The 20,580-nt window shown below is 38.9% G+C and overlaps 1 protein-coding gene across 7 annotated transcripts in view; it reads right to left on the bottom strand.

The window, feature by feature from the left end:
- AKAP6 (A-kinase anchoring protein 6) overlaps positions 1-20,580 on the bottom strand; it is a 643,647-nt gene that overhangs the window by 84,841 nt on the left and 538,226 nt on the right. The window lies entirely within an intron of this gene.

Consider the following 20,580-nt stretch of genomic DNA (forward strand, 5'->3'; position numbering starts at 1 on the left):
TTTTCCAGACTTATCTTTGGCTAAGATATTCTTTATTGTCTAAGAAGCCACTCCTAGAACTCATCACAAAGTTCAGAGTGTTACTTGAAGTATAAAAGCTAGGAAAATGTATTTTAGGAAAGTGTTCCTATTATTCCAGAATGCTACAGAAGGGAAATAAATGGATTCAAGAACTCTAGGGACATAACAAGAATACAGGAAGAGAGTCAAGCATGGGGAATAACACCTCTAAAAAGAAGGAAAATGATACTAGAGAGAAAAAGTCAACATTAGAAAAGACATCCTGTTTATTCACTTACTCCTCTCTGACTCGGAAGAGGCAAAGGTATAGATGGCTTTATAAACTTCATATTTCTGTTTTTATTTTCATAGCATCTAAAATAAATAGTACATTTTCCTATGAGTTTGGTCCACTGGGAATGTGCTTCTTAGCTCTTTCCTTTGCATTTGTGGTGGAAGTTCAAGGCAACTTGACTCCTTTTCACCAGTTTTCAGTATTCACGGATGTGTGGCAATACCATACTCTCAGGGTCATTCAGAAGTTTAACCAATACATAACAGCAAAATACTCTTCAAATATCATATTAGGTAGTAGAGAGATACTGACTAAATATTAGTCAACTGGTAAACTGTTATAATGATTTTTTAGCTTAAAGGAATATTCGGAACCCTGTGAAAAGGAAATATCAGAACTTCATTGATCAAACACTCTTACAGCTAAAACAAAGTGAAGATCCAGGAGAATTTTTCAAGACCATTTTCTTGAACAAAGCTAATTTTCCTTTAGAGGAATAAATTTTATTCTCTTCTGGGAAAAGGCATCACACCTCTCTCCTGCCTGCTCTCCCAAAGAAGATTGAGTACATGGGAAGGTAGTACTCTCATTTATGCCATCTAACATTTTGGCAGCAAGACAGAACACAAGTCACTAATCATAAAGGTGTTTTAGTTGAACATCTGAAAAGCAATGTGGATTGAAAACAAACCACAACTTAGAGTTTTCTCCTACTTTGGTAATAACTAGTTGTGCAATCTCAGGTAAATCATGTAATTTCTATGTGCCCTCAACACTCTTTCTCTAAAATGCATTGATCCTTTAGGCTCTAACATCTTCTGGGATCAAAGATTATATAACCTTATTCTGAGACAGGAAAAACGTTCTATGGTGATCTAAGATGGACTTTTAAAATATAATTATAAAATACAACTTTGAATATCTCTCAAACAAGACATAAGTTGGTTCTCATCTTCTCTGATTAACTTCTAGGGGTGACAGAATATTAATTTCAATATGCCTTTATTGCTGGCTTTAACTGTGGACAGCTGCTTTAACTGGGTAAGTGTGTTGTTGCAATAATTTGCATAAAACAACCTTGCTTGGTCTCAGATTCTGTTCATATCTTGGTCATGTTCTAACACCTTCAAAGTCTAACTCTAAATAACATTATAGTGAGAACCACATGTGTAAGCAAAGCAAACAAGATTGAAAATGTAACTTCCACTGATGCTTTGATAAAGTTTTGAAATTTGTCGCACCAGTATTTTATTAAGAGTTACAATGGCATGTGATACAGTTTGGATCGCTGTCCCTGCCCAAATCTCATATTGAAGTGTAATCCCCAATGCTGGAGGTGGGGCCTGGTGGGAGGTGTTTGGGTCATGGGGGAAGGTCCCTCACGATTTGGTGCTGTCTTCATGATAGTGAATTACTGCAAGATATGGCCATGTAAAAGTGTTTGGCACCTCCCCATCCCCCTGGCTTGCTCTTGCTTTTGCCTTGTGTTGTGCCTGCTCCCACTTCACTCTCCACTATGATTACAACTTCCTGAGGCCTCCCTAGAAGCTGAGCAGATGACAGCACCATGCTTCCTGTGAAGCCTGCAGAACTGTGAGCCAATAAAACCTCTTTTTTCCTTTTATAAGTTACCCAGTCTCAGGTATTTCTTTATAGCAATACAAGAATGGCTTAATACAGCATGACTGAACATACACTCATTGGCTTTCTTGCTGGTGGTCCTGGCTAGTAGATAAGGAGTAAATGGGTCTTGAAACATCCCTCCATTTCCTAAAAGTCATTTCTCCTGATCATGACTAAAGAAAAATAAAGGAGGATATTTTGAGAAAAGGCAGAGGATATGAGGGAAAAGAGGAACCGAGGTTACTGCTTAGTCTGTGCTTCTCAAAAGAACATTCAACATCAGATCTTTCAATCTATTATTACACTTATCCTCACGATATTAAATTCAAAAAAGAAAGAAAAATCTCCTTGGGAAAAAGAATGTGATATTCTAAATGTAGAGGGTATAACTTGGCATTTAATCAACCATTTAAAGCATCAGTAAAATTAAAAGAGATAAGTTAGGCTATTTTTTTTTCCCAGATGGGAATAATGATTTATGTCTCCACCCTCTCTGAGAGGTTTTGGGAGGATTAATGAGCTAATGTCTGTAAAGCTCCTTAAGCTCCTTGTATGGAGGTGCAACATAAACACAAGGTGAAAAATGATAGCAAACTCTATGCTGAGTTGAGCTCCCAAAAGTAAAGCCCCTGGGAATGAGAAACTGTTGCAAGTTGAGATGGTAAATCTCTGCGTTCCAATGCCAGAGAAGCCTTGGTTTGTTGTCATATGTGTTTTTAATTCTGTTTAAAGTAGTACTTAGTGGTATCAATAGGCATTTCTACATTTCCTATTAATCATAGTAGCCCCTGTGATCATCTTTTTTGTTTGTTTGTTTGTTTGTTTGTTTGTTTGTTTGAGACGGAGTTTCGCTCTCGTTGTCCAGGCTGGAGTGCAATGGCACGATCTCGGCTCACAGCAACCTCCGCCTCCCGGGTTCAAGTGATTCTCCTGCCTCAGCCTTCCAAGCAGCTGGGATTACAGGCACGTGCCACCACACCTGGCTAATTTTGTATTTTTAGTAGAGGTGGGGTTTCTCCATGTTGATCAGGCTGATCTCGAACTCCTGACCTCAGGTGATCCACCAGCCTTGGCCTTCCAAAGTGCTGGGATACAGGCGTCAGCCATCATGCCCGGCCTCATTTTTTTGTTCTATGCATCAAATGAGAAAGGCTTATTACCTATATTTTACAGAGTAAAAATTGGAATGTGAAAGTTACAAAGCCATCAATGATAACCCACAAGAAACCAATGGTTCAACATTATTGGACTGTGGCCTGGATTGGTATTCTGATATAGGCTGCCATCTGGCTCTGATTGTCTGATCATAGGTGAGTCATTTAATTTATCAGAGATTTAGTTTTCTTCTCTTAGGAATAAGGAGGCTAAGTTAGCTAGATGAGCTCAGGTATTAATCAGTGAGGATATTCTACCATCTTCTAAGCACTTCTTGAGTATCTAGTGACTCCAAGGCATTGTATATAATACTATAAAGGGCATGCAAAACAAATAAAACTTCAAGATAGTTTCTATTCTTAAAGCTTACACTTTAGTCTGTTGACAAGATACACACTCTTAAGGACACATACGTGAGGAATATTCAAATAAGCACACAAAACAACAGAAATTTCTTCAATCACTTATCTCCAGGCCTCCGCACATGCATATATTGTTCCGTTTCCTCCTCTCCACTTCAGATCTCATTTTAGAGTCGCTTATTCCAGGAATTTCCTCACTTCTCTTCATGTGCAAACACCCAAGCCTCCCCAGGAATGTACTGCGCACTTCCATAGCACACTATGTTAACCCCCATCCAACCACATGCCACATCCTACCCTACTTGCATGTTTCACTGTCTGTATTTCCCTTTAGCCTGTGTGCTCCTTGGAAGAGGACTATATATGGCTCACCACAGTATTCACAGTGCCCAGCACTTGACAAAGATGTTTGCTTAGGAGAAAGGTGTTGAATAAATTAAAAATATCTCTACCTATACTCCCCAAAACATCTCGAACTGCTTCTTATTTCTAACGACTAGAAGCCCGCCATTCTTACATACATTCTATTACTTACAAGGCCTTTCATTAAACATTCTCTTCCTTATTTAAAGGGGAGCCTGTGCTGATGCAACAGTTAGCATTCCAGGGACAGATGGACTCTTCATGGGAGTGAGGCTTTCGCAGAAGGCCTCCTCCCTCTTCCCCATCCCTACCAACAAACCAGTTCAGAAATCCTATCATCTCTAATCTAGCCTCCTAGGAGGATGTCAGCAAGATGGCAAAATAGGTCTTTCCCGTGCTCATTCCGTAAACAGGCACATCAGCTTGAACAACTATTCATACACAAACATACCTTCATAAGAGCTAAGGAAACTAGATGACAGATTACGGCACTTGGGGGTAGCACAGAAACAAGAAAAGATGTATTGAAAAGGGTAGGAAGGACACTTTTACATTACAGTTGTCTCTCCTTCCCCAAGCCTGGGCAGCACAACATGGAAAGACACCTACCACTTGAGGCAAGGAGAATTAATTGAGTACCTGACTTTATCTGGGACTCTAGCACCAGGCTAGCCCCTACAACCCAGGCACTACTCTGGCCTCTGCAGCCCCAGACTATAGCTTGGCACTCATGGACCCAGCCTCTAAGCCTTCCCCACTGTCAGGCTGGCACATGCACACCCCAGCTCCAGGTCAGCACATGCAACCTCAGACACCAGGCTGGCACCGTGATTCTAGGCAGCAGGCTGGTATCCATGGCCCCAGTCTCCAGGCCAGCCCCTGCAGCATCACACTGCAATGGACTCAGGGTCAAAATCCATCTCAAGAGACCCTAGCACCAGGGCAGCTCCTGGGGAACCAGGCTTGGAGGCCCACTCCAGCGTCGGGCTGGCCTCTGTGGCCTTAGGCTCTAAGCCAGCTCCTGCAGAGATAGTCTCCAGGCCAGTATGCATAAACCCAGCCTCCAGGCCCTCCCCTGCAGAGCAAGGCTAGGTCAGCATCCATAGTCCCAGGTACCAGGTTAGAACCCATGGACTAGAGCCCATGATAGAGATTCCAGACCAACCCTTCATGGACCCAGACTCCAGGCCAGGCACTGTTGCCTTAGGCTCCGGTCTGCCCTAATATACTCCAGCACTGGGCTGACACCCACATACTCAGGCTCCAGGATTACCCCTGTGAACCCAGGCTCCAGGCTGACCCTAGTACAGCTCCAGAAGCCAGGTCTACCTCCATGACTCAGACTCCAGGCCTATTCCCAAAGACCCAAGCACTGGCCTATCCCAGTGTTAGGCCAGGCCCTACAGACATAGGCTCAAGGCCCACAGAGTACCAGGTTGACACTAGAGAACCCAGGCTGTATCCAGCCCCCACAGACACAAGCTTCAGGCCTGTCCTGGTATATTCTAGCTCCAGGTTCATCCCAGTGGACCTAGCTCCAGGCATGATCCTATAGACCCAGGCTCAAGGCCAGTCCTTATAAATCCAGGTGCCAAGCCCACCCACATGCTGACCCAGGTAGCAGGCCCACCTGGCCATGGACCCCACCAGATGTCACACTCAGAATCTCTAGACCAGTTGATTGGTGAAGAATTTTCCCTGATGAAGTGAGTCTGTAAAGACTAGAATAGGTGGCTACTTCCTGATATGTGCAGGCACAAATGCCTAGCCACAAGTATCACAAATAATCAGAGAAATATGACAGAACTAAAGAAACAAAATAAAGCATGAGTTAGCGGCCCTAAGTGTCTTCTTGGCAAACAATAAAAATAATTGTCTTGGCTGGACTTATGCCTGTAATCCCAGCACTTTGGGAGGATCACTTGAGCCCAGGAGTTTGAGACCAACTGGGCAACACAGTGAAACCTTATCTCTACAAAAACTTCGAAAAGTTGCTGAGTGTGATGGTATTCACCTGTAGTTCCAAGGTGAGGAGGCTAAGGTGGAGGGAACTCTTGAGCCCAAGAGGTTGAGGCTATAGTGACCCAAGATCATGCTGCTACACTATAGCCTGGGAGAGAGAGTGAGATCCTGTCTCAAAAATTAATAATAATAATAATAATAATTGTCTTAAAGAAGTTCAGTGGGCTACAAGAGAACATAGACAACTAAACAAAATCTGGTAAGCAATATACAAACAAAACTATAGTTCAACAAAGAGAAACAAAAATGAACCAAAGAGAAATTCTGGTGCTAAATAACACAATGACTGAATCAAAAAATTCCATAAAAAGCTACAACAGCAGACTCAAGAAGAAAAAAACCAAGAGAGATTGAAAACATTGTTTGAGATTACCTAGTAAGTGGAACAAAAAGAAAAAATAATGAAAATGAGTGAAGAAAGTCAACAGTACTTACTGAGCCCCACCAAGTGAACCAATGTATGCATATGAGAATCTCAGAACAAGCAAAGCAAGAGAAGGGAACAGAAAGCTTATTTAAAGAAACAATGAGAGAAAATTTCCAAAATCTGAAGAGGGACATGAACATTCAGATCCAAGAATCTCAAAGAACCCCAAATCAATTAAAATATATCCTCACCAGGTCAAATTATAATCAAATTCTCAAAAGTCAAAGACAAAGAGAGAATATTGAAAGCAGCATGAGAAAAACAACTCATCATATACAAGGGTAGCTTTAATACTATCAGCAGATTTTTCAGCAGAAACTTTGCAGGGCAGGAAAGAGTGGGAACATATATTCAAAGTGCTAAAGGAAACGAAAGTATCTGGCATATGACGTCCTTCAGAAATAACGGAGAGATAAGGATTTTCCTAGAGAAACAAAAGTTGTGGAAGTTCATCACCACTAAACCTGCCTTACAAGAAATGCTAAAGGAAGTTCACGTTGAAACAAAAGGATGCTAAAATCATGAAAACACATGAAAGTATAAAACTTTGTGTAAAGGTAAAGATACAGTCGAATTCAGAATATTCCAATAAAGTGGTGGTGCATAAGTCCCTTGTAAGTCTATTATAAAAGGTAAAAGAGAAAAGTAATAAAAATAATCATAGCTAAAATAGTTTGGTAATGAATACATTTTATATTACATATGTAAGATATATGGATTGCCAGATCAATAAAATGTGGGAGGAGAAGAAGTTAAACTGTAGTTTTGTATGTGGTCACAGTTAAGTTGTTAACGTCAGTTGCATACTCCATGCAAATGGTAACATTTATCAGACAAAAACTCTCACAAGAGACAAAGATGGTAATTTTATAATGATAAAGGGGTAAATTTATCTAAAGGATGTAACAATTATAAATATATATGCACCCAACACCAGAGCACCCTTATATGTAAAGCAAATGTTAACAGAAATGAAGGGAGAAATAGCAATACAATTATAGTAGGGGACTTCAATATCCTGATTTTGATAATGGACAGATCAAAATTCCAATGACTTTTTTTATAGAAATAGAAAAAATAATTCTAAAATGTATGTAGAACCACAAAAGACCCTATATAGCCAAAATAATATTAAGCAAAAAGAAAAAAGCTGGAGAGATCACACTCCCTGATATCAAAATAAACCAGAGAGCTATAGTAATCAAAACAGCATGGTACCGACATTAAAAACACACACACGGCCGGGTGCGGTGGCTCAAGCCTGTAATCCCAGCACTTTGGGAGGCCGAGACGGGCGGATCACGAGGTCAGGAGATCGAGACCACCCTGGCTAACACGGTGAAACCCCGTCTCTACTAAGAAAAATACAAAAAACTAGCTGGGCGAGGTGGCAGGCACCTGTGGTCCCAGCTACTCAGGAGGCTGAGGCAAGAGCATGGCGTAAACCCGGGAGGCGGAGCTTGCAGTGAGCTGAGATCCGGCCACTGCACTCCAGCCTGGGCGACAGAGCAAGACTCCGTCTCAAAAAAAAAAAAAAAAAAAAAAAACACACACACACACACACGTAGTCCAACTGAACAGAAGAGAGACCTCCAAAATAAATCCACACATTCATGATCAACTTATTTTCAACAAAGGTAGCAAGAACACACCATGGGAAAATAACAGTCTCTTCAAAAAAGTTGTTGGGAAAATTGAATATCCACATGTGGAAGAATGAAACTGGACCTTTATCTCACACCACATACAATAATCAACTCAAAATGGATTAAAGACTTAAAAGTAAAACATAAAACCAAAATTACTAGAAACTTTTCCCCTAGAAAACATAGGGGAAAACTTTCTTGACATTGATCTGAAAGAGTTTTGGGATATGACCTCAAAAACACAAGAAACAAAAACAGATTGATAGAATTACATCAAACTAGAAAGCTCTGCACAGAAAGGAAACAATCAACAGAGTGAAAAGACAACCCACAGAATGGAAGAAAATATTTACAAGCCATACATCTGATAATATCCCAAATAGACAAGGAACTTAACCAAACAGCAAGAAAACAAATAACCCAACTAGGCAAAGTCCTTGAACAGATATTTCTCAAAAGAAGACAGGCTTATAAAAAAAATCCTCAACAACAGTAATCATCAGAGAAATACAAATTAAAGCCACAAGGAGATATCACCTCACACCTGTTAGAATGGCTACTATCAAAAAGACAAAAGATAGCAAGTGTTAGCAAGAATGTGGAGAAAAGGGAACACTTTTGTTCCCACTGTTGTTGGGAATGTAAATTAATATAACTATTATGGAAAACAATATGAAGTTTCCTAAAAAAAAATTAAAAGGAGAACTACCACATGATCCAGCAATACTACTTCTGGATATATATCCTAAGGAAGTAAAATCAGTATGTCAAAAATATGTCTGCACTCCCATTTTCAATGCATTATTCATAATAATCAAGACATGGAAAAAATCAAACTGATGTATGGCTATAGAAAATGTGGGATAAACACATTCATACACATACACAAACTTACACACACACACATACACAATGAAATGCTGTTCTTTCTTAAAAAAGAAAGAAATCCTGTCGCTTGTGACAACATGGATGAACCTGGAAGACACTATATTAAGTGAAATAAGCCAGGCACAGAAGGACAAATACTGCATGATCTCATTTATATGTAAAATTTCAATAAATTGAACTCAGAGCAGATATTAGAATGCCAGTTAGCAGAGACTGGGGTAGGAGATGGGGGGGGAGGGGTGGAAGGGGTGAAGAGATTTTAGTCAAAGGGTCACAAAGTTTCAGTTAGAAAGCAAGAAAAATGACAAGTATCTGAGGTGTTGGATATGCCAATTAGCTTGATTTAATCATGTTACAACATATACATATATCAAAACATCACAATGTACACTGTAAATATGTTCAATTCTTATTTGTCTGTTATACCTTAATAAAGCTGGGAGGTGGGGGGTAGAAATCCAATCTCTTCCCTCTCACTGTAATTGTCCCATATCAATCCCTCAGGTCATATCACCTAAGTTACAGAATAGCAACCTCCTAATAGGACTTTCTCCTTCCAGGCTGGTTCAAACATGCTCTGCAAGACCACCCTCCTGCTCTGGAACGCTGAGGACATCCCTGGTAAATTAGCAAAGAGTAGGATACTTGCTCTGCTTGCAGCTCCACTTGACGTTAGACAGTTTACCTTATGCTTCAGTATCAATACACAAATTGCTATTCCATACATATGGTCTTTCTGATCCCTGAATTTTAATAAAATCGAAGAAAATCTAAAATTTCCCTTTGGTTTTTGTCTTAGACTGAAACATCTGTACAGGGAGCCATTTATATAATATTTCAAAGAGGATCTATTTCAATACCCAGTGTTAGAAAACAAAAACTCCTCAAAAAATGGACAGAAAAATCAACACACACATCAACAGACACTGTAGTTCAAATGAGGGCCCAATTTGAAGACTCAGAACAATACTGAAATAAATAAATACCGAAAAAGAGAAAACAATTCATGTCTTGAAAACAGGCACAAGGATATTGCATTCATGGCACGGAGGTAAGTAGGCACTTTTGACGACAGAACAATTTAAGATCAGTAAAGATTGTATAAAAATGAAAAGAACTTCTATTGAATTAAAAATTGCAATGAAAACAATTAATTACAAAATTAGGTACTGCAAAAACAGAAAACAAGCTTGAGAATTCTACCAGAAGTCCCTAGATGAAGAAATAAAAATAAAAATAGATTTTTTTAAGTGAAGGCAAGATCTAGGAGATTCAATATGCACAGAGCAGGCCTTTCAAAAAGACATAACTAAACATATGGAGAAATTACGATAATCAAATAGCGGGTAAAACTTTCCTGATCTAAAGCGGGATTTTCAAAATCAATTAGGACTCACCATGTTCCCAGCAAAAAAAAAAAAAAGTGAAAAGAGACAGATACCTAGTCCTAGTCTATATAAATGAAATTAAAACAAAAGCTACAACTCACACATAAAAGAGAAGCATATCTTCTCTTTTATGACTACAAATTTCAAAAGAATCAGAAATTTTGATGACAAAAGATTACACAGCCCTTAGAAAAATTTTATATTCAGCCAAGCTATTGTTTATATGTGAGGTAAAAGTAAAATACATTTTGTGACACACAGGGTTTGGAAAAAATACTAGAAATGGGCTTTTCCTGTGAAAATTATTAGAAGATGATCCAACAGCGAGTACTAAAAATACATTTTTAATGGAAAGTTGTTATATGAAAAAAACTGAAGTTCAGCAATGAAAATAGTATGAAGAATTAATTCTGAATTACTTTCATTTTTATTTATTAAAAAAATTATCTAGCAACCCAGTCCCACTGTCTTAACCAGGCTAGAGTGCGGTATAAAGAATTAGCAGGTCGGGCGCGGTGGCTCACGCCTGTAATCCCAGCACTTTGGGAGGCCGAGGTGGGTGAATCACAAGGTCAGGAGATGGAGACCATCCTGGCTAACATGGTGAAGCCCTGTCTCTACTAAAAATACAAAAAAATTAGCTGGGTGCAGTGGCTGGCACCTGTAGTCCCAGCTACTTGGGAGGCTGAGGCAGGAGAATGGTGTAAACCCAGGAGGTGGAGTTTGCAGTGAGCCGAGATCGGGCCACTGTACCTCCAGCCTGGGCGACAGAGCAACACTCTGTCTCAAAAAAAAAACAACAAAAAAGAATTAACGAAAATTAATTTAGTGACCCAGTTCTGCTCTCTTGCCCAGGCTAGAGTGCACAATTGAAGCTCACTGTACCCTTGAACTCCTGGGGTGAAGCAATCTTCTCACCTCAGCCTCCTAAGTATCTAGGACTACAGGCACCCACCACCACACTCAGGTAATTGAACACAATTTTTTTTGTGTGTAGAGATGGGGTCTTACTATGTTGCCCAGGCTGGTCTCAAACTCCTGACATCAAGTGATCCTCCTGTTTTGGTCTCCGAAAGTGCTATGATTACAAGAATGGGCCTCTAAGCTAGGCCTGAATTATTCTAATATACTGCAAATGTCAAAAGAAATACTTGAAGGTATGAAAAAAGGACATAATTATATTAGTAAAATAATAATAATACCTAAAAATTAAATCTAAGATTATATACTATCAACAAAAATAGGGAAATAGGGTGGAGGACAGAGAAAGAAAAACAAGCTTATTTTTAAAATTTAAAAGTGGCATCGGAATCAATCTTGAGACTGTAAATAAAGAAAATACGTAATTAAAAAAATCCTTCCAATTCACTGCAGTAGAAATAAAGAAAACAGCATTCCATGTAGCAAAATATTTAAACTAGCCCATAATATAAACTTCGTGGTATTGCTAAAACCCAGCCCAGTGCCTAAATGAAAGAATGTGATAAGATGAAAAAGGATCAGTAATCTTAATCAAGGAAATAAATATGAATGGGCTTAATATTCTTATTAGAAGATAGAGACTGTCAGATTTGGTTAGAATGCAATTTGTAAGAAACTTGCCTAAAAGAATATAATGTGGAAAACTGATAACAGAAGGACAGGCAAGGATATACTAAGCCTCTACATATATTGTGAAGGACTTCAAGTTACCTAAGAGATGAGAAAGGAAGACGCTAGGCCTATGATGGTAGGGTTTCTGGTTAGTCCTTCCAGATTCAAATCCTCCATCTCTTCAACTTGGTCATGAATTTTAACTGAGAATTTTCTGCCTTACATCTTATAGATCTGTACATTTGCTTGCCATCACTGCACTAGCAGTTTATTAGTGTATTTCTTTTCACTTTAAAAATGACTCAAACAAGTCTCTGTTAACTTAGAAGCCAGTAAAAACATATTCATGTTATAAGTACGGCTATCCAGACTGAAATTCATAACTGGGAAGACTTTTTACTTTCCTCTTTTAGGCCAGTGTCTGTACTGAACATTATAATGCTAGAAAGGAAATGGGTACAAAGAGAAAGCTTGCTACTGTGGTGCTAAAGGCAATAACATTGCAATTCTTGTTCAAAAGATGCTTCTTGCTTTTTGCAGTATCATTTTCAATGAGGGAAATATAAATCCTGGTATACAGAACTGGCCATTGGCTGATCTACCTAAAATTTTGTGCCAAGCTGAAAATGTTGTTTAAAGAAATTGAATGACATCTATAATTGAAAAATTTACCAACAGAAAAAGATAGCTCTTACAGAATCACAAGAATGCTAGAGTTGAAGGGAAGCTTTTCAATCAAAAAAACCTAAATTTATAAATAATCTCAGGCAAAGAAAAATTACTTACCTGAGATCACACAGCTGAAAGTCCTAGGTCATAGTGTTGCCAACTAACAGAAACTAGTGATGATACTCAATAAATACTACTAATTGGTCAATTATAAAAGAATCATGTTGTAGTAAAAGTTACAGAAGATGACTGGCAATTCAATATGGACATTAAAATATAAATTTTGTTTCTCTCCTTAAGTGAAGGTCTAATTGTGTGTGTATATGTGTGTGTGTGTGTGCACTCATGTGTGCACACATAATGCAATAATTTTGGAGAAACAAGAGGTAAAAGGAGGGTTTACAAAAGAAGGTCATGGAGACAGAAGTTGGAGTAGAAAATGGACTGTAAGTAACTGGTTTGCTGCCTTGCTCAAAAGAGGAAAAGTAGCCCAAATGTGGAGACCCACCCTTAATAATCTGGGACTTGGTTTTTACCACCCCAAAAGAGCTTTTCCTTCCCAGGTCAAAGGGCAAACTTGGGAGGTATACTGACTATCTCCTTTTTTCCTAGTCTTGGGAAGGAAAAAACTTCTCTTATGATTTTACCTAGATAGTAAGTAGGTCAATGATCCAATTAATAGATAATTCAGTTCCTAGAGATCATACAACTCACCAAAGTAGGTGAAACCCCAAGGAATTTGTTTCATCTATTTACTATAACCCTGCTTTATTAAATATAAATGCTTTTTTGAAAGTACAGTTTCATGCTTTAGAATTCTAATGCTGACTGCTAAAATATATTGAGCTTTTAGTAGGCAGACCCTATTTTAAGCAGTCTTCATGTATATATTATCTCATTTAACACTCGCAACCACTTCTTAAGGTAAGTAGTATCATTATCTCTATTTGTAAGATAAGAAACCTGGAGCTTTCAGGAAGATCATCCATCAGAAAGAGGTAGAGCCAGGACAAACACAACCTGAATCCACACTTAAGCCTCTCAACTATGATGGATCAGATTCACTGTTCCCATCCTATACTTACTTGAACGGAGAGCATTGAGATACCTTTGCAATTATGTTCTTCCAGTTTTTTCCTTATTTGAATTTACTAACAAAGAAAGTTACATTTAAGAAATTTAAGAGACCAGTTAAGAGTAGAAACATTCATTCTCTGGTGTTTCAGAGGCTAAATGCTGTTCTGTCTGATTTTCAAGACAGTAAGTAAAGATGGGTGAGATCTCTCTTTCCTCTTTCTAGATTAGCATGACATTCTTGATTTCCATGAATCTGGTCTGTCTGATAGCAGCAGTACAAACACCACATATAAAATGAGTGCATAGCTGTATCTCTGCCTTCTCAAACCAAGGGCAGAACTCTCTACTTCATAGGAATCATTCAGCATCTTCTTCTAGCAAAATACGTAGTCAGAAAGAATTGGGCTGCTATTCCATTTTCTTTTACTTTAGAAAACTGTACTGGGACTACCTGTAAAAATTTTCTGTGGGTCTTCCCACCACCCTCAGACAGTAGTGTGAATAACATTTATTTATAATAAATCTATCTTTGAATTTCAACCTTAACCAAGCCAATTTTTCTTATAAGGCAGTTCTGAACTGTATCCAATTATTTAAAATTATTTCCAAAGAACTGTTAGGTGATGGGTTTTTTAATATGTGGTACAAAAAAATCTAATAAAAGACTGTTGATGAATATACCTGGCTTTCTTTTGATGGATATACATGGTTAATATGTTTTTTTAAAAATGTATCTATGATACGTAGAAAGGATTAAGTCCTGTTTGATGTCTGTTGAATTTGAAAGTGTTTTGTATGCTTTTGTTATGGTTAGACCGAGTTACTGTAATTCTTTGTTTGCATCTTTGCCAACAGCATCATTACAAAGTTTGTAATGGCTCCAAGATAGAGCAGCAGGGATGATCCAGGCACCTGTAGGAATCATGGCTACTTTTCTTATACATAAAAACTGCTAAAACATTCTATCCTGTCTTTCAGCCTCATCTCCTTTAAATGTGGTTTTGGGGTCAGAGGAAATGAGAACTTACAGTACCATTTGAAATTGGTTATAGTGGACACGAGAAACCCCCCCTAAAAGACTGGATGAAATTGGTCTTATTTTTATTTCTGAAAATTATGCACTGAGGTTTCAGGAAACATTTCTTAAAGCATATGAACTGCTTAGCTCTTTTCTTCCTTTATTCTGTAAAAGTAAATTAGTGATATTCCTTTTCAGAGTAATTACTTGGCAATGGTGCACATTTTATTGTTAATTTTAAATCCTTTTAAAGGCCCTATTCTATAAATTTAATTTCCAAGATTTAAAACATTGACTCCCTGACTTCCTCCAGCTGGCTGTCAAGTATTCAGAATGGAATAAGGAACAAAAGAGTAAACTATGTGCTTTTCTCTTGCAAGTAACAGATTTTTGACCTAGGGACTTCTGAGTCTACATAGGGGCAGATTCTGAAACAGTTTCTAGGTATGACTATTGGCTTTATCACTTACTAACTTTATGATCTTGAGTAAGTTACTTCAATTTTCCCCACCTCAGTTTTCTCATCCATGATAGTGGATGGGGCAGAGCAAGATACCAGAATAGAAGGCTCCCTAATCGTTCCCCTTGCAACCCTCGACAAGTACACCAATTTAATGATGATCCACTCTGAATGTCTTGCATCTTAGATACCAGCTCAACTACAGCAGGATAGGGCAACAGTCAACATTTTAAGGCCCCCGTTCCAGTCCCTAGCTCCCAGACGACAGCTCTAGACATAACCCTAGGCCAGAAGGAAACCCACTACCTTGAAAGGAAGGTCCCAGTCCTGGCAGCATTAATCACCTGCTAACTGAAGACCCTTTGAGCCCTGAAAAACCAGCAGTAATACCCAGGTACTATGTAGAGGGCCTTGGATGAGTCTCTGAGACTTGCTGGCTTTAGGTGAGACTTAGCAGATTCCCAGGTGTGGTGGCTAAAGGGCAAAACTCCTTCTGCTTGAGGAAAGCAGAGGGAAAAGTAAAGAGGACTTAGTCTCACATCTTAGATACCAGCTTGGCCTACAGAGGGGTAGAGTGCCAAGTGGGCTCTTGGGGTTCCCAATTCCAGGACTTGACTCTTAGATGGCATTTCTGGACTTGCTCTGGGCCAGAGGGGAGCCCACTTCCCTGAAAGGTGAGTCCCAGGCCAGGCAGCATTCACCATAAGCTGACACAAGAGCCCTTGAATCTTAAGGGAACATCGGTGGCAGTCTGGCAGTACTCTCCATGGTCTGTGGTGGTGGCCATGGGGTGAGGCTCCCCTGGTTTTGGAAAGGGGATGGAAGAGTGGGAAGAACTGCATCTTGTGATTTGAGTGCCAGTGAAGCCACAGTAAAACAGAACACCTGGTAGACTTCTAAGGTTTTTGACTCTAGTCCCTGACTCCTGGAAGGCACTTCTTGGACCCAGCTGGGGCCTGGGAGAACTTGCCACCCTGAAGGGAAGCACACAGGTAGAGCTGGCTTTGCCACCTGCTGACTGTAGAGCCCCAGGGCCTTGAGCAAATACAGGCAGTAGCCAGGGAGTGTTTGCAGCAGGCCTTGGGTGGGACCCAGTGCTGTGCTGGCTTCAGGTCTGAACCAGCACAGTCATAGTGGTAGTGGCCACAGGGATGCCTGTGTCACTCCACCCCCAGCTTTAGGTGGCTCATAACAGAGACAGAGAGAGAGAGAGAGAGAGAGAGAGAGAGAGAGAGAGAATGAACATTTGTTTGGCAGAAAGTAAGGGAAAAGAACAAGAGTCTCTGCCTGGTAATCCAGAGAATTCTCCTAGATGTTGTCCAAGACCATCAAGCCAGTACCTCTTTGAGTCTGCAAGAACTACAGCATTACTAGGTTTAGGGTGCTCCCTAAAGCAAATACAGCATAGATCACAACACCCTAGTCCTTTCAAACATCTGGAAAGCCTTCCCAAGAAGAACAGGTACAAACAAGCCAGACAGTAAAGATCACAATAAATACCTAACTCTTCAATGCCCAGATACCGAAGAACATCTACTAGAATCAACACCATCCAAGAAAACATGACCTCACCAAAGGAACTAAATAAGGCACAAGGGGCCAGTCCAGGAGAAGCAGAGATATGTGACCTTTCAGACAAATAATTTGAAATAGTTGTGTTGCAAAAACTCAAAGAATTCAAGATAACACAGAGAAGGAATTCAGAATTCTACCAGATAAAGATTAAAATAATTAAAAAGAATCAAGCAGAAATTCTGGAGCTGAAAAAATGCAATTGGCATACTGAAGAATGCATCAGTCTTTTAATAGCAGAATTTATCTTGGGAGGCCGAGGTGGGTGGATCACGAGGTCAGGAGATCAAGACCATCCAGGCTAACAGGGTGAAACCCCGTCTCTACTAAAAATACAAAAAATTAGCTGGGTGTGGTTGCAGGCGCCTGTAGTCCCAGCTACTTGGGAGGCTGAGGTAGGTGAATGGCGTGAACCCGGGAGGTGGAGCTTGCAGCGAGCCGAGAGCATGCCACTGCACTCCAGCCTGGGCTACAAAGCGAGACTCTGTCTCAAAAAAAAAAAAAACAGAATTATATGTAGTCAGAGGAGACAACAGAAAAAAGAATAAAAACAATGAAGTCGGCCTACAAGATCCAGAAAATTGCCTCAAAAGGGCCAATCTAAGACTTATTGGCCTTAAAAAGGAGGTAGAGAGATAGGAATAGAAAGTTCATTCAAAGGGATAATAAAAACAGAGAACTTCCCAAACCCAATGAAAGATATCAGTAAGTACAAGAATATTACACCAAGGATTGGGTGCGGTGGCTCATGCCTGTAATCCCAACACTTTGGGAGGCCACAGTGGGCGGATCACGAGGTCAGGAGATCGAGACCATCCTGGCTAGCACCAGGATGAAACCGTGTCTCTACTAAAGATACAAAGAATTGGCTGGGCATGGTGGTGCGTGCCTGTAGTCCCAGCTACTCATGAGGCTGAGGCAAGAGAATGGCATGAACCCAGGAGGCAGAATTTGCAGTGAGCCGAGATTGTGCCACTGCACTCCAGCCTGAGCGACAAAGCGAGACTCCATCTCAAAAAAAAAAAAAAAAAAAGCAGAATATAACACCAAGCAGATTTAACACAAAGAAGGCTACCTCAAGGCATTTAATAAACTCCCAAAGGTCAAGGATAAAGAAAGGATCCTAAAAGTGGCAAGAGAAAAGAAGCAAATAACATACAATGGAGCTCCAATATGGCAGGCAGCAGACTTTTCGGTGGAAACCTTACAGGCCAGGAGAAAGTGACATGACATATGTAAAGTGCTGAAGGAAAAAAACTTTTTACCCTAGAATAGTATATCTGGCAAAAATACCTTTCAAATGTGAGGTAGAAATAGAGACTTTCCCAAATAAACAAAAGCTGAGGGATTTCATTAACACCAGACCTGTCCTACAAGAAATCCTAAGGGGAATACTTCAATTAGAAAGAAAAGGACATTAGTGAGCAACAAGTAATCACCTGAAGATATAAAACTCACTGGTTACAGTAATTACACAGAAAAACAGAATATTTTAACAATGCAACTGCGGTGTGTAAACTACTCTTATCCTAACAGAAAGACTAAATGATGAACCAATAAAAAATAATAACTACAACAACTTTTCAAGACACAGACAGTACAATAAAATATAAGTAGAAACAACAAAAAACTAAAAAGCAGGGGGATGAAGTTAAGGTGTAGAGTTTTTATTAGTTCTCTTTTTGCTTGTTTGTTGGTTTATGCAAACAGTATTGTTGTTATCAGCTTAAAACAATGGGTTATAAGACAGTATTTCCAAGCCTCATGGCAATCTCAAACCAAAAAACATACAAATGGATACACAAACAATGAAAAGCAAGAAACTAAATCATATCACCAGAGAAAAACACCTTCACTAAAGGAAGACAGGAAGGAAAGAAAGAGAAAGAGAAGACTGCCAAACAATGAGGAAACAAATAAGAAAATGGCAGGAGTAAGTCCCAACTTATCAATCATAATGCTGAATGTAATGGACTAAATTCTCCAATAAAAAGACACAGAGTGGCTGAAGGGATGAAAAATAAAACCCATTGATCTGTTGCCTACAAGAAATACACTTCAACTGTAAAGGTACACATAGACTGAAAGTATAGGGATAGAAAAAGATATTCCATGCCAATGGAAACCAAAAAAGAGGAGGAGTAGCTATATGTATATCAGACAAAATAGATTTCAATGCAAAAACTATAAGAGACCAAGAAGGTCACTATATAATGATAAAGGGGTCAATTCAGCAAGATGATACAATTTAAAAGACGTATGTACTCAATACTAGAGTACCAAGATCAATAAAGCAAATATTATTAGAGCTAAAGAGAGACATAGGCCCCGATACAGTAATAGCTGGAGACTTCAACACACCCACGTTCAGCATCAGACAGATCTTCTAGACATAAAATCAAGAAAAAAACATTGGATTTAGCCTGCACTATAGACCAAATGGATCTAATAAATATTTTCAGAACATTTCATCCAAAAGCTGCAAAATACACATTCTTTTCCTCAACACATGGATCATTTGCAAGGATAGACCGTAAGTTAGATCACAAAACGAGTCTTAAAACATTCCAGAAAAAGGAAATAATATCAAGCATCTTCTCTGACTATAATGGAATAAAACTAGAAATCAATAACGAGAAGAATTTTGGAAACTATACAAACACAAGGAAATTAAACAATATGCTCCTGAATGACCAATGGGTCAATAAAGAAATTAAGAAGGAAATTGAAAAGTTTCTTGAAACAAATGATAACGGAAATACAACATACCAAAACCTATGGGATACAGTAAAAGCAGTACTAACAGGGAATTTTGTAGTTATAAGTGCCTACATCTTACTCCAGTTAAAATGGCTTTTATCCAAAAGACAGGCAATAACAAATGCTGGCGAGGATGTGGAGAAAAGGGAACTTTTGTTCACTGTTGGTGGGAATGTAAATTAGGACAACCACTATGGGGAACAGTTTAGAGGTTCCCCAAAAAACAAAAAATAGAGCTACCATATGATCCAACAATCCCACTACTAGGTATATATATCTAAAAGAAAGGAAATCAGTATATTGAAGAAATTTCTGCACTCTCATATTTGTTGCAGCACTATTCACAATAGCCAAGATTTGGAAGCCCAACCTAAGTACCCACCAACAGATGAATGGATAAAGAAAATGTGGTACATATACATAATAGAATACTATTCAGCTATAAAAAAGAACGAGATCGTGTCATTTACAACAACACAGATCGAACCAGAGATCATTTTGTTAGTGAAATAAGCCAGGAACAGAAAGACAAACATTGCATGTTCTCACTTATTTGTGGCCTCTAAAAATTAAAACAATTGAACTCACAGACATAGAGTGTTGGGGGGATGGTTACCAGAGGCTGGAAAGGGTAGTAGGGGCAAACGGGATGGTTAATGGGTACAAAGAAAAAAATAGGATGAATGAATAATACCCAGTATTTGATAGCACAACAGGGGGACTATAGTCAATAGCAACTTAATTGTATATTCTTTAATAACTAAAAATGTATAATAGTATTGTTTGTAACATAAAAGGTAAATACTTGACGGGATTTAGTCACCATTCTCCACGATATGATTAGTACTCATTGCATGTCTGTAACAAAAAAATCTCATGTGCTCCATAAATACATACACCTACTATGTACCCACATATTTAAAAAATTTTAAAAATAAAAGTAAAACATAAGAGATCATACTATAATAAGTCTCAGGATGGTGATGACTAATAAGTGAATGCAGGTAAAACATTTAGAAAGTATGCCTCACACATATTAGTTGTGGTCGTTACAATTATTAAAATAACTTTTTGTTCCCCTAATGCAATTGTAGCATGGTCTCTTTTCTTTAAAGACGACACAGACTGTATCCATTCTCATGCTTGTAATAATTTTTGTAATCTAGAGCAGGGTCAGGAAACTATGGCCTCTAGGTCAAATCAAGCCCACTGCCCTGCATTTGTAAATAGTTTCGTAAATTAGTTTTATTGAACACAGCCAT

This window comes from Papio anubis, chromosome 7, assembly GCF_008728515.1.
Source record: "Papio anubis isolate 15944 chromosome 7, Panubis1.0, whole genome shotgun sequence".
NCBI lineage: Eukaryota > Metazoa > Chordata > Mammalia > Primates > Cercopithecidae > Papio > Papio anubis.